Below are 12,551 nucleotides of genomic sequence, written 5' to 3'. Positions count from 1 at the left end.
TGTATCTATCCTTTTATTAAGTCCAAAATCAAGACCAAATTAGACCACTTCATGTTTCCGTCTGCTCACTTTTCCAACAGAACTTAGCACCCGCCCACAGCACCAACCACTATCAGATGGTTTGCTAACTATGTTATTTTTGTGCTTGATTGGTCAGACAATTCTCCTGTCCTGATTATGAGGAGGAGGAGGATGGATGGAAGACATCCAACCCCAAAATACAGACAAGTATTCTAAAAACAATTGAGATAATGGATTTTATATTTTTATGACCTACGATGTTCGGTTTTTTTGCAGATTTTGTAAAGTTTTCGTAAGTGAGCTGAAGTATAAAAGGGGTTTGTTGAATTTTCTGCTTTTTCCTCTAAAAATGATCGCAATTCCTATTAGAACAGTTGCTCAAGTGTGTTGTGATGATGGAAAATTCGACCGTCAAAAGAGGCTTTCCATTGAAAGATGATCAAAGCCCTATGAATCAGCCAGAAGGGCACAAAGTGGGAGCAACAATGGTAATGGGTAGAGCTTTAGTTATATCTCCACATAATGCCAGCCCTATCCACCTCTGCCTGCTTTCATTTCACAGTTGTCCAGATATTAGCTGGAGTTTTTGCTTATACTTTAGGCTAAAATGTCTTTCACCAAAATATATTTGTGATAGGCTTGTTTCCTTCTTTCAGGTCTGCTGCCACTTTAGATATATTAACCTGAACAAAGAATTTTGCAGGTTCCAATAACTCAGAAAAAAGTTATTTCTGCTACTTACAGCTGAGTGAGCATGCACTTAAGGTAATGCACTTCTTTATTCTTCATCTGAAGACAAGACATAGATGAAGATTTAACTTGAGTAGTCTTGCTGAGTCCTTGGTCAGAGTGTAAAATGTAGAACTTTCAATCAAGCGAAATATCAAATAAAAGCCTTACTTGTTTCTCAGTCCACGGCCAGCCTTTTAGATGATCTTTTTTTTGGTCATTGCCTTTGTAGAGCATCTTTATAAAAGCCACCAAATGAACCCGTGTTCAAGAGGACGTTGTGCAATAGATAGTGGCCACTGTTATTGCACCCTTGAAAGGCTTCCTCACCAAGGCTGTTCTGCGTGTGCTGCATGTTATTTTGTTTTTCTTTTGCGTCAGCATCTCTATTTGTGAGAGCATTATAAGGGCAGCTGGTATACTGCCCTCGCTCTCCTCCGCTTCTCTCTTTGTCTCTCAGGAAAAAAATACTTTATTTTTCTATTGGTAGCCTAAAAGTGGGATTCAAACAATCTGAGGTTGAAGAGTATATATTAGAAATGGCTCTCCATCAGTGTTTCACTGAAATTTCAGTTTTTGTTCATTCCTTTCCTAGACGTAACAGTTTTAAAGAATGGCAACACTTTTACATTTTTTCTTAATTAAACTATTATTGCAGCTGCAATCATTTGCATGTCTAGACAACAAGCACACCACCGTCAGTTGTCACTAAGATGACTAAAAGGGATCTAGTGAGGATGGCGACTTTTTATGCAGCAAAATTAGTCTGGCAAATGTAATAAATCTACCTAAACTATAATAACAGTAGTAGCAGTAATGTTAGCAGAATCAAAATTCAAGTAATTCTACTCTAACCTAATGTTTATGTTCTGATAAATGCAAAATCATCACACTGCTAGATTTTGTTTATTTCAAGATTGTCAGAGTATTTTTGCTTTTAAAGGTTTTATTAGTCATATAATAATCAGCTAAGAGTGTTTATATTTCTGTTCTGTACTCAACCAGCTGCATATTTTAATTGCTGGCTCCCTACTTTATAACGGAAACTGCTTGCCTTCACATTATCAGTCTTTGCCTTCACATTGTCACTGTTTGCCTTCACACTAGCAGGAAACCGCCACCCACGAGTAAGAAACAACCTTGTAGAGAACACGAAGTTTTTTGATAAACCACACCTGTTTTCTTGACAAGATAAGGATGATATTTCCTTTTTTGTATGCTTCATGATGTGTATAAATAAAGCCAGACTGCACCAAGGAGGTGTGTGAGTCTCTCCCTGAGTCTCTCACCCGTGCACGTTTAAAACTGCTCTAAGTGTCTGAGTGATATTTCATTGCATCTGAGTACTTTGATAATAGAATATCTTTAACATTTAATTGGTCCTTCGAGCCGGAGTGGACATTGATATTTTTTCAATGCTCCAATAGGAGACCTTCGTCAAGTCCTGACGTCGTGAGAAGCCCACGCTGTCGACTCCTCTCCAGGCAGAGGATAAAGTCCAGAGACGTGACGTTCGGGTTCTGGCCAGCGTTCTTATAAGAGGTCCACGACTTCAGGGGTTGATGAAGGAAACCAAAGCAACCACACAATAACTCAGGTGAATATTTAGCACTCACTCACATCTTGCGCAAAACGACTGAGGCAACCTGTGGTCTGTACATTAAATAGTTTCCCGTCAATGTATGACAGATTAATTAAGTAACATTCTCGTCTGAAAAAGGACTGGTAGAGGTTACAGCTCGCCTGAAAGAGGGCTTGGAGCAAGTTTAATGTCAAAATACGACAGGATAGTAACATTCTCGTCTGAAAAAGGACTCGTAGAGGTTACGAAGCAGCTCGCCTGAAAGAGGGCTTGGAGCAATGTAGAAAGACACAGTGTTGCCCAGAATAAAAAACTCATTACGCGTATAATCTGTTGTTTTACTGTTTTGTTGGTGGAGTAAGTTGATTTTACAGCACATTAAGGAGGCTGAACTACTCCACCGAATTGTTTACCGTTGGTTGCTCGAGTTCTGGTGGAACGGGAAAAGGTTGTGTTTCATCACATAAAATTGACACCGCTTTCAAGGCTAGCTTGAAAGTAGAAGGCCGTGTCAATAGCCTCTCCCATTCCTCGTGCCAGAGAAAGCACCACGGGTGTGTATGTGTGTGTGTAAACGTAAATATATCTATGAGCTAATAAAAATAATAAGAAAGAAAAATGGGTAATAAATCAACAAAACTCACTGCTGACGAGCAGTGGCTAGAGAAAAATGTCCAGGCGCCGGACAAACTGCAGTGACTGATAAAACCCTTATTAAGTGAAAACTAGAGATCAAAGTAGTTTAAAAAGGTTGGAAACAGACCTCAACGAATAGATATAAATATAAGAAGTACAAAAATAAAATAAATAAAGACAAAATTACATTAGAACTTATTTTTAATGTATTGAAACTAATAATAGGAAGGATAACAACCTGTAAACTTATATTAACAATGAAACATAGTTGGCAAGACGTTCATGCCCAGAATGTATAAAATAAATAAAAGGAAATAATTCACACGAAAACCTTTTAAATAAAATAGAGAGATGCATAAGGTACATTAAGGCTGTGTCATTGGTCAGCCAAGGAAAGTGTGTGAAAAGGTAAATGTCTCCAGCTTGGGAAAAGGTGAAGCTGCAGATCACCCGAAGCCCTTGATGGACACAAAATAAAATATAAAATATATAATAATAAATTGCTTGGTTAGACATGCAACAGAAAGAATGAAAGTGACCGAAGGTTGGATCTGAGATGAGGCAAACAGAAGACCAGTCTAAAAAGTAGGCACAAACCTGTTCAGAGAAGAAGCAAATTTGTACAGATTGGATGAATTCTAAGTTATCTGTTTGCTGAGTAAGATGATCCCAACTATTAAATTGGCTCAGTAGTAGTATAGTAATATACACTTTTATATACACTGATAAAATGTTGTAATATACTGTTGTTATTATATGGAAAGAAAAAGATGATAATAATAAGAAGTAACCTAGTCAGTATGATGTGAGATGGACAATTGTTATGAAGTAGTCTGCATCAAGCTTAAGGTTTGCTCAAACTCAGTATAATGACATAGGAGATGAAGAAAATAAAGGAAATATCTAAACTACTTAGGTGCATAGAGGCACTTGACATGCTTGAAAACCTGGATAAAATATTACTGAGATATAGAGCACATCTATAGTAACAACTAATAAGCCAAACCCTGTAGACAACAGCTAAAGTTACAGGATTGTGAAGCTGAATTAAATATGTGGACACCGCTAAGTTGATGAGCATGTTACACATTTTCTTTTATTTTTTATTTATTTGTTTTTAGAGCAGAAGCTGCATAAAAGCCAACACATGCAGCTGTCTGTGAGCTCAGTTTTCCCTCACATGTCTGCTCTGTTTCAGTAGCAGCATTTTTCTTTTTGGGTCCTGACTCATGTATGTTTTCGGTTTTGTTTGATTATTTTATTTTGTTGATTTGGAAACAAATTCGTGACAATACTTGTTTAAAATATGTAAGATGTGTGAGATGTGTGAATTCTTTGAAAAACTAGAAATTATCTAAAAATGCCTCAAGTGAGAATGTAATGTTCCATCTATAAAAAAAAAAAAAAAAAAAAAAAAAAAAAAAAAAAAAATCTTGCTGGAAGTGATCACCTTGCCAAAACAATTGGCACTGTGCACATGTGGAGCACATCAAAAAGACAATTATATTGTCACAAAAGGAAATAATTTTGCAGAACAAGCAGCAAAACAGGCTGCAAACAATCGGCAGAGCTACTAGAAACCAACTACTGCCTACAAATACCACTTGATGTACTAAAAACCGAACAACAAGCTGCAACAATCACTGAACAAAACAAGTGGCTGAAATGTGGAGTAAACTGAAAGATGACTTAATGGTCTGTGATGGAAAACCTATATTAACAGAGTCATTACACAGGACAGCGGTTGTAGTGACACATGAGGTAAACACCTGTGTCAACAGGAGGGAGATATAGTATAGATAAACAATGCAATACACACTATAAATTTTGAAACTTTAGCGAATAATTTGTAAGAACATGCCTATTCTGTCAAAAAACAAAAAACAAAAAAAAAACAACACAACTCACAAGGAAACTTAAGACCTAAGAGAGGCTAGTTTTCCATACAATCCACATGGATTTTATTGAACTTAACGAATGCCAAGCATCAAGATATGCTCTAGTAATTATAGATGTATTTTCAAAATGGCCAGAAATCTATCCAGTAAAAAGAGCAGATGCAATATCAGTGGCAAAGTGTTTATGCAATCACTTCATCCCCACATATGGCATTCCCAGTCTGATAAGGTCAGACAATGGAACACATTTTGTTAATGACATCATCAGCAAAGTCTCTGAAGCTCTAGGATTTAGCATCAAACATCACTGTGCATATCACCCACAAAGCGCAGGATTAGTGGAAAGAACTAACGGCACAATAAAACAGAGATTAAGAAAATGCATGGAAGAAACAGGAAGACCATGGCCTGAATGTCTAGGCCTAGTAAAGATGTGGATGAGAATAACACAAGGTTCTCAGAAACTTACACCTTTTGAAATCATCCACGGGAGAGCGTTTCCATTGCCAATTACCAGTGAACCTATTAATAAATCAATAAGGGAAACTACCCTAGCAGAATGGATGACTAAACTGTTTGAAAATAAAGAGATTGTGTTAAACAACCAACTGCCGAGTGATTTCTCTCCAGTGTCTTGCAGGTTACAACCAGGTGATTGGATCCTGATCAAAGTACTCCAGAGAAAGAATTGGAGTTCACCAAGGTGGGAGGGCCCATACCAAGTCCTACTTACCACACCCACCGCCTGCAAAATAGCAGAAAGACCATCTTGGATCCACCACAGCCACTGTAAAAAAGTGAGTGACAATCCAGACGCTTAGACGCCGGCTCCCCTGGCTTCTAGGTGATCTATTGGTGAAGGGAAGGGCTGATTGGGTATATCCCGCCCTTTTTTACTTCTCGCCAATAGTCTACTCACCAGAAGTCTAGGTGTGCCTGGTCATCATGAAGACACTTGTCCTCCTAGTGGCCAGCATTGCGCTCCTAGTGAGCCTACTAACACTCACCCAGATGAGAGGAAATAAACAACACCACCTGCAAAAAAGATGGACACATGATAATTCGCATCTACGTGACCTGAACCAAGACCATAACCACCCATGGATGAACAACGCGTGGTATAGATATGTGTATGATAGAACACGCACCGACAACAGCACGGAATGCTATGTATGTTCACATATGCCAACAACAGCCGTACACGCAACAATATATGGAAAGGCACCTGAACTTGACGAAGCGATGTGTGTGTTCAACAAAGCAACAACTGGCAATTGCACACGCAGAGATTTGATGGCAACAGGACTGACCCTAAAAGGTCAAAGCACAAAGAAAGAAGACCTAATTCCATGGTGTAGTGACACAGACGTCAAACGTGTCACGAAACCACTTTCACAACGACGTATCCTAATTGAACAGACAACCCCTTGTGCCTACAATCTGACGAACTGGAACTACACCTGCAACGAAAAACATTGGGTAAACGTCAAAGCCAACAACACAAAAAACAAATCATTCGCCATAGTTTTGCCGCCGGACATACAGCACCCAATGTGTTTCAACTTCTCCGATGGAAACAGGAAACTTGGACGAAACCGCAACTGCACACAGACACTTGACCTGACCCAATCCAAAGGAATACACACCTTCAAAAATTGAACTTTCTGGGTCCAGGGAGCCGCTTGGGCCTGCGGGCCTAAAACCTACTTCATGCTCCCACCGAACTCCACCGGTCTGTGTGCACCAGTACTAATTTCAGACCACACCTTCAAGATCACAGCAGAGACACACACGTCAAGAGCAAAACGTGAAGTTGCTGAAGTCACTGAAGTAATGCCACATGACTCAATCTATGGATCAGATGTGCCCAAGAACTTCAAACTATGGACTGATGGTCAGAAAGTCCTCCACTCCTTGTTCCCTTGGGTAGGAGTTGGGAAAAACATGCTGAGGATCGAGACACTTGACTATCGATTTGGACTGTTCCTAAATGCTTCAATGAAAATCAACAAAGCGCAAAATGAAGAACTCGACGCAATACGCATTGTAGTGATGCAACACAGAGTCGCACTAGACATGATTCTAGCTGAAAAAGGAGGTTTGTGTGTATTGTTTGACACTACATGTTGTACATACATCCCAGACAACATACACTCACAAAACATGACCGACGCTTTGAACACCTTGAGAAAGATTGAAGATGCTGAACAACAAGACTATGTCACAAGCACTGATGATTGGTTGACATGGTTACTAGGTGGTTCATGGAAGTCCCTTCTGATTAAAGGACTTGTTGGAATAGCATGTTTGCTTTTACTGTTATGTGTTTTCACAACATGTGTAGTACCCTGTCTGAAGAAAATGGTATCAAACATGGTGACAACTTCTATCAATGCTTATGTGATGATGTCTCAAATGGAAGAAATTTTGAAAGATGATCCATACAGTAATGTTTAGTTTAATTGAACACAGGACTGTTTTATGACGTTCAAACCGAAAATGTTTAGACAAGAGGTTATGAACTGACAAAAATAACAGTACTGTCATGTGAGAAATCTAAACAACAGGAGGGAATGTCAGAGTATTTTTGCTTTTAAAGGTTTTATTAGTCATATAATAATCAGCTAAGAGTGTTTATATTTCTGTTCTGTACTCAACCAGCTGCATATTTTAATTGCTGGCTCCCTACTTTATAACGGAAACTGCTTGCCTTCACATTATCAGTCTTTGCCTTCACATTGTCACTGTTTGCCTTCACACTAGCAGGAAACCGCCACCCACGAGTAAGAAACAACCTTGTAGAGAACACGAAGTTTTTTGATAAACCACACCTGTTTTCTTGACAAGATAAGGATGATATTTCCTTTTTTGTATGCTTCATGATGTGTATAAATAAAGCCAGACTGCACCAAGGAGGTGTGTGAGTCTCTCCCTGAGTCTCTCACCCGTGCACGTTTAAAACTGCTCTAAGTGTCTGAGTGATATTTCATTGCATCTGAGTACTTTGATAATAGAATATCTTTAACAAAGATTTTTCCAGTTTATTTTGTAATTTCTTGTAATTCGGTCAGTTAATCACTTTCCCACTTTGTTAGGTACACTCATTCAACTACATGCAATGCACATAAGGCAGCAATAACTCAAATAATCACTCATTACAACTAATGTATGCAGAAGAGCATCTTTAAAGCACAACATGCTAAATCTTGAAGTAGATGGGGAAAGCAGCAGAAGACCACAGCAAGTACTGCTCTTTATTCATTCTTAATTCAAAATTGGACAATAAAGGTTTGACAAAATTTGCATTTTAGGATGAGTCTTGATTTCTGCTGTAACGATCAGATGGTAGAATCAGAATTGGGAATAAACAGCATGAACGCATGGATTTATCCTGCCGTGTATCAGTGGTTCAGGCTTCTGGTGGTGTGCTGCTATGAGAGATTTTTTCTTGGCACACTTTGAGCCAACTGAGCATTGATAAACCTCTAAGGGGTAACTTCTTGCCGACAATAAGTATCCCTTTATGACCATAGTGTAGTCATTTCTTGCTTCCAGGATAGCGCACCAGTGGGGGATTCACATCATGCACGTGCAGCATAGATGCATGATGCTTTATGCAATGTGGTCCAAAATCTCTGGGGAATATTTCCAGCACCCTGATGAATCTGTACAGCAAAGAATTAAGGCAGTTGAGAAGGCAAAAGCGAGTCTACTCGATAAAGCATCCACTGAGTGTATATACAGGGTGCAGACACCTACAAATTAAGAACCTTATAAGATCAGTGTGTAAGACAAGGAAATGACTGTCTGTGTGAGAACCGAAGTCAGTGGGTTTTTTTTGTTTTCTCTTGTGAATTCTCCTTCCTTGGGTATGACCTTTTTTTCTTTCCGCCCCTGCTCTCACTCCCAGGGTCCTGCCTTTGGTGGTTCATTATTTTAAGAAGACTTTTGCAGGGCACCGAAATTGTATTTCTTTCGGTCCATAATACATGTGTGTCCAAGGCCCAGTCCAGATAATTTGCTGGTCTGCACTGGTGGTTATGTGTGTGGTACATTTCAACTAATATCTCAATAAATGCTAGGTTTTGCAGGATGGTGCATTACAAAGAGATCATGAATGCTGTTCACCTCACCTGTTAGTTCGTAATATGGTGGCTGATTGCTGTGAAAGGTCAGATAACTGCTGCAATCAAGAGAGATCAGAAATTTGGCAGGTGGAAGAAACATTTTCCACTCCACCTTTGCCTGCTATAATTAAAGACTATTACTATCAAGCAGAGAAATGGCCTTCTCTTCTATGTAATACTGTGATTTTTGCTCTATAATTAAAATGTTTTGCATCTGCAATAAAGCAAAAGAGTTGATATTGGATGGAAGACTAACGTTTAAGCTTTAAGAATTCCCATAATGAATGCCAATGAGTCATGACATATTGGGTCATCGAACGGAGTGCAAGGATTTCTTCCTCTGAAAAATAATCAAACCCAAGCCTTTGCCCCCTATCAGAGTCTTTTTGATAACAGATTGCTGACCTTCTGACAATTAGAGAAAACCATTACGGTACATCAGTGCTAGCAAAACCTCAAGTCCAGAATCCATCCCCTTCATTGGCTTCCTATTAAGTCCAGAATTGAATTCAAAATCCTGCTCCTCACATACAAGGTCTTAAATAATCAGGCCCCATCTTATCTTAATGACCTTGTAGTACCATATCACCCTATTAGAGCACTTCGCTCTCGCTCTGCAGGCCTACTTGTTGTTCCTAGAGTATTTAAAAGTAGAATGGGAGGGAGAGCCTTCAGTTTTCAGGCCCCTCTTCTGTGGAACCAGCTTCCAGTTTGGATTCGGGAGGCAGACACTATCTCTACTTTCAAGATTAGGCTTAAAACTTTCCTTTTTGCTAAAGCATATAGTTAGGGCTGGACCAGGTGACCCTGAATCCTCCCTTAGTTATGCTGCGATAGACATAGGCTGCCGGGGGATTTCCATGATGCATTGAGTTTTTCCTTTCCAGTCACCTTTCTCACTCACTATGTGTTAATAGACCTCTCTGCATTGAATCATATCTGTTATTAACCTCTGTCTCTCTTCCACAGCACGTCTTTTATCCTGTCTTCCTTCTCTCACCCCAACCGGTCGCAGCAGATGGCCCCGCCCCTCCCTGAGCCTGGTTCTGCCGGAGGTTTCTTCCTGTTAAAAGGGAGTTTTTCCTTCCCACTGTCACCAAAGTGCTGCTCATAGGGGGTCATATGATTGTTGGGTTTTTCTCTGTATCTATGAAGCGCCTTGAGGCGACTTATGTTGTGATTTGGCGCTATATAAATAAAATTGAATTGAATTGAATTTGGGTGATTCTATAGACAGGCTGAAAGATAGAGCAACGGGGGAAAAAGTGGAGCCAGACAGAGAGAGATAATGCCAGATATAAAGTGACACTCATAAAGTGTGAGCTCTGAGGCAGACAGGATCAGAAGGTGACATAGTGTGGGCTTTGGTGAGTCACCCTCAGGATCTTCATTCGTGAGGCCTGGTTAGGGTGCTCCATCGCTTCCCTCACCTTGAATTCCTGCATGTGCACAGTCTACAGTTTTCATTATAACCTACAGAATTGAGTGTATGTATGATATATCAATGTTAAATGCAAAAAAAGAGAAAAAGCATGTATATCTCAGCTCACTGCATGTCTGAGTGGACTATGTGGGAGACCACAGATGGGCAGGTTATTCTGAAATTGAGTGGCAGTTCATTTTGTTCTCAACGTGGGACAAAACAAAAATAGCCTCAGTTTTAATCTTTTGATTTTATTTCAATAACAAAGATATATGGTGTACTTCACTCATAAAATGCTGTGACATGGATTTCACTAACCAGAAGGTCGGTGGTTTGATCCTAGGTTGTTCCAGTCTGTATGCCAAAGATCCAAGATGGGCAAGATACTAACCCCATGTTGCTCTCCGATGCATATGTCGGAGTGTGAATGTGTATGAATGATAGTTAGAGCACTAAGAGCTTAGAGGAAGTGCTGGTGTGATTGGGTGAATGAATTAGTTGTATAAAGCGCTGTATAGCACGTAGAAACGTGCTATATAAGAACCAGTCCACTTACCAAAGACCCGGTGTTGTGTTAGCAACAAAACAGTTTCTGTTCTGGTTGCAGTTTGCCGTTCACCATCATGCTTTTGAGCAATAAAAATAAAACTAATGTCAACATCTTCACTCCTATAAAGCTATGACTGCTCCATCATTTTCATCTTCCTGCATTAAAACTTAACTCAGCTGATTGAAGCAAGTGTGAAGGAAGAAAAAAGTGTGCGGTTTTTTTTCAGCCTTTCTATCCACCTGTTGCAATGATAACTGAAGAACTTTTGTAACTAATGTAATAAGATAATTGTAACTGTAATGCAATTGCTGTATTTAGTACAGTAACACGTTACAGTAACAGGTTACATTAACAGGTTACATTAACACGTAACAGAAAAATGTAATGTGATTACAGTGATTACAGATTACCTTAGAATGCATTAAACTCAACACTGGTGTAAATGAGTGTCAGGGATCATTTGCGATGAAGGATAGTGAAAGGAAATGTTTGCATGATGGTAGTGAGATCTATTGTGATGTATTTGAGTTCAGTGCTTTTGAAAAAAAAAAAAGACAGGAGGCAGAGGTTAAAATATAACATTAAAATAAATTTAATTGAAAGTCGCCAGAATAGGAGTCAATTAGTCATAACATGAGAGGGACAGCTCAGGTTGAAAGGCCTGGAAACAAATTGAGAAAGGCAGGGCTGAAATGATATGGACATGCACAGAGAAGGGATAGCTGATATACTGGACAAAGGTTGTATATAAAGCTGCCAGACAGGATGAAAAGCAAGGCCTCAGAGGAGGTTCATGGATGAAGTGAAGGAGGACATGCAGAGGATTGATGTGACAGAGGAGGATACCAGGGGTAGGATGAGTTGGAGGCAGATGATCTGCTGTGGCAATCGCCAAAAGAAGAAGAAAAAAAAAATTCAGTAATCGAACAAACCTCTCCATAAATGAAATGCCCAATGACACCATATATATGACACCAAAAATTCTTATTTGAAGAGACAATTCATTAGAAGTTGTTATCTAATGAGAGTGTTGTATTCCTTGATTTTCCATGATTTTCCACCTTAACTCACCAAAATGGTGATGGTGCTAATGTTTAGCTCAGGGCTTTAAAACTGACCAGTGGGTGACGTTATAGTTGCTATTTCCATGTTTTAAATACTGTCTACAGATAAAACTGGCTTGCCTTAGCTTAGCTTGCCTGCTAACTGGAACAAACTGGTTTAAGTCTGTGTTTAGCCAGACCTCTGCAGATGTTAGTGACATCAGTGGTCTAGTATCAGTGGACACCACTACTAAGCTACCATAGTTATGGAAATCTGAAATAAATCAAGGTGCACACAACCAGGCTGCCTTTATGAGAAGTGTTGCCTTGGAAAAGAGGTCGACAACAACAGCATGACGAGTGACTTTCCGAATGCTGTTTGACAAATAAGAACTACAACATAGAATCATTTATATATCTGCCATGGTTACAGAATACAGTAAGAACAGTAAATACCTGTGACCTGTGGTGTGTGTGTGTGTGTGTGTGTGTGTGTGTGTGTGTGTGTGTGTGTGTGTGTGTGTGTGTGAGCTGACTGGGGA

The 12,551-nt window shown here is 39.5% G+C and overlaps 1 long non-coding RNA gene across 1 annotated transcript; it reads left to right on the top strand.

Annotated features, from left to right (window-relative positions):
* The first annotated feature begins 1,679 nt into the window (after positions 1 to 1,679).
* LOC146698012 (uncharacterized) lies at positions 1,680 to 7,831 on the top strand. The gene is made up of 2 exons (XR_014922973.1): positions 1,680 to 2,347; positions 5,497 to 7,831. It is a non-coding gene; the product is annotated as an uncharacterized LOC146698012 (long non-coding RNA).
* Positions 7,832 to 12,551: the final 4,720 nt, after the last annotated feature.

This window comes from Copadichromis virginalis, linkage group LG11, assembly GCF_057382275.1.
Source record: "Copadichromis virginalis isolate Kocher_CV1m ecotype Utaka linkage group LG11, C_Virginalis_male_GT1.1, whole genome shotgun sequence".
In the NCBI taxonomy this organism is placed as follows: Eukaryota; Metazoa; Chordata; class Actinopteri; order Cichliformes; family Cichlidae; genus Copadichromis; species Copadichromis virginalis.
Note: the sequence above shows the minus strand (reverse complement) of the source record. Positions and strands in the feature narration are given on the sequence as shown.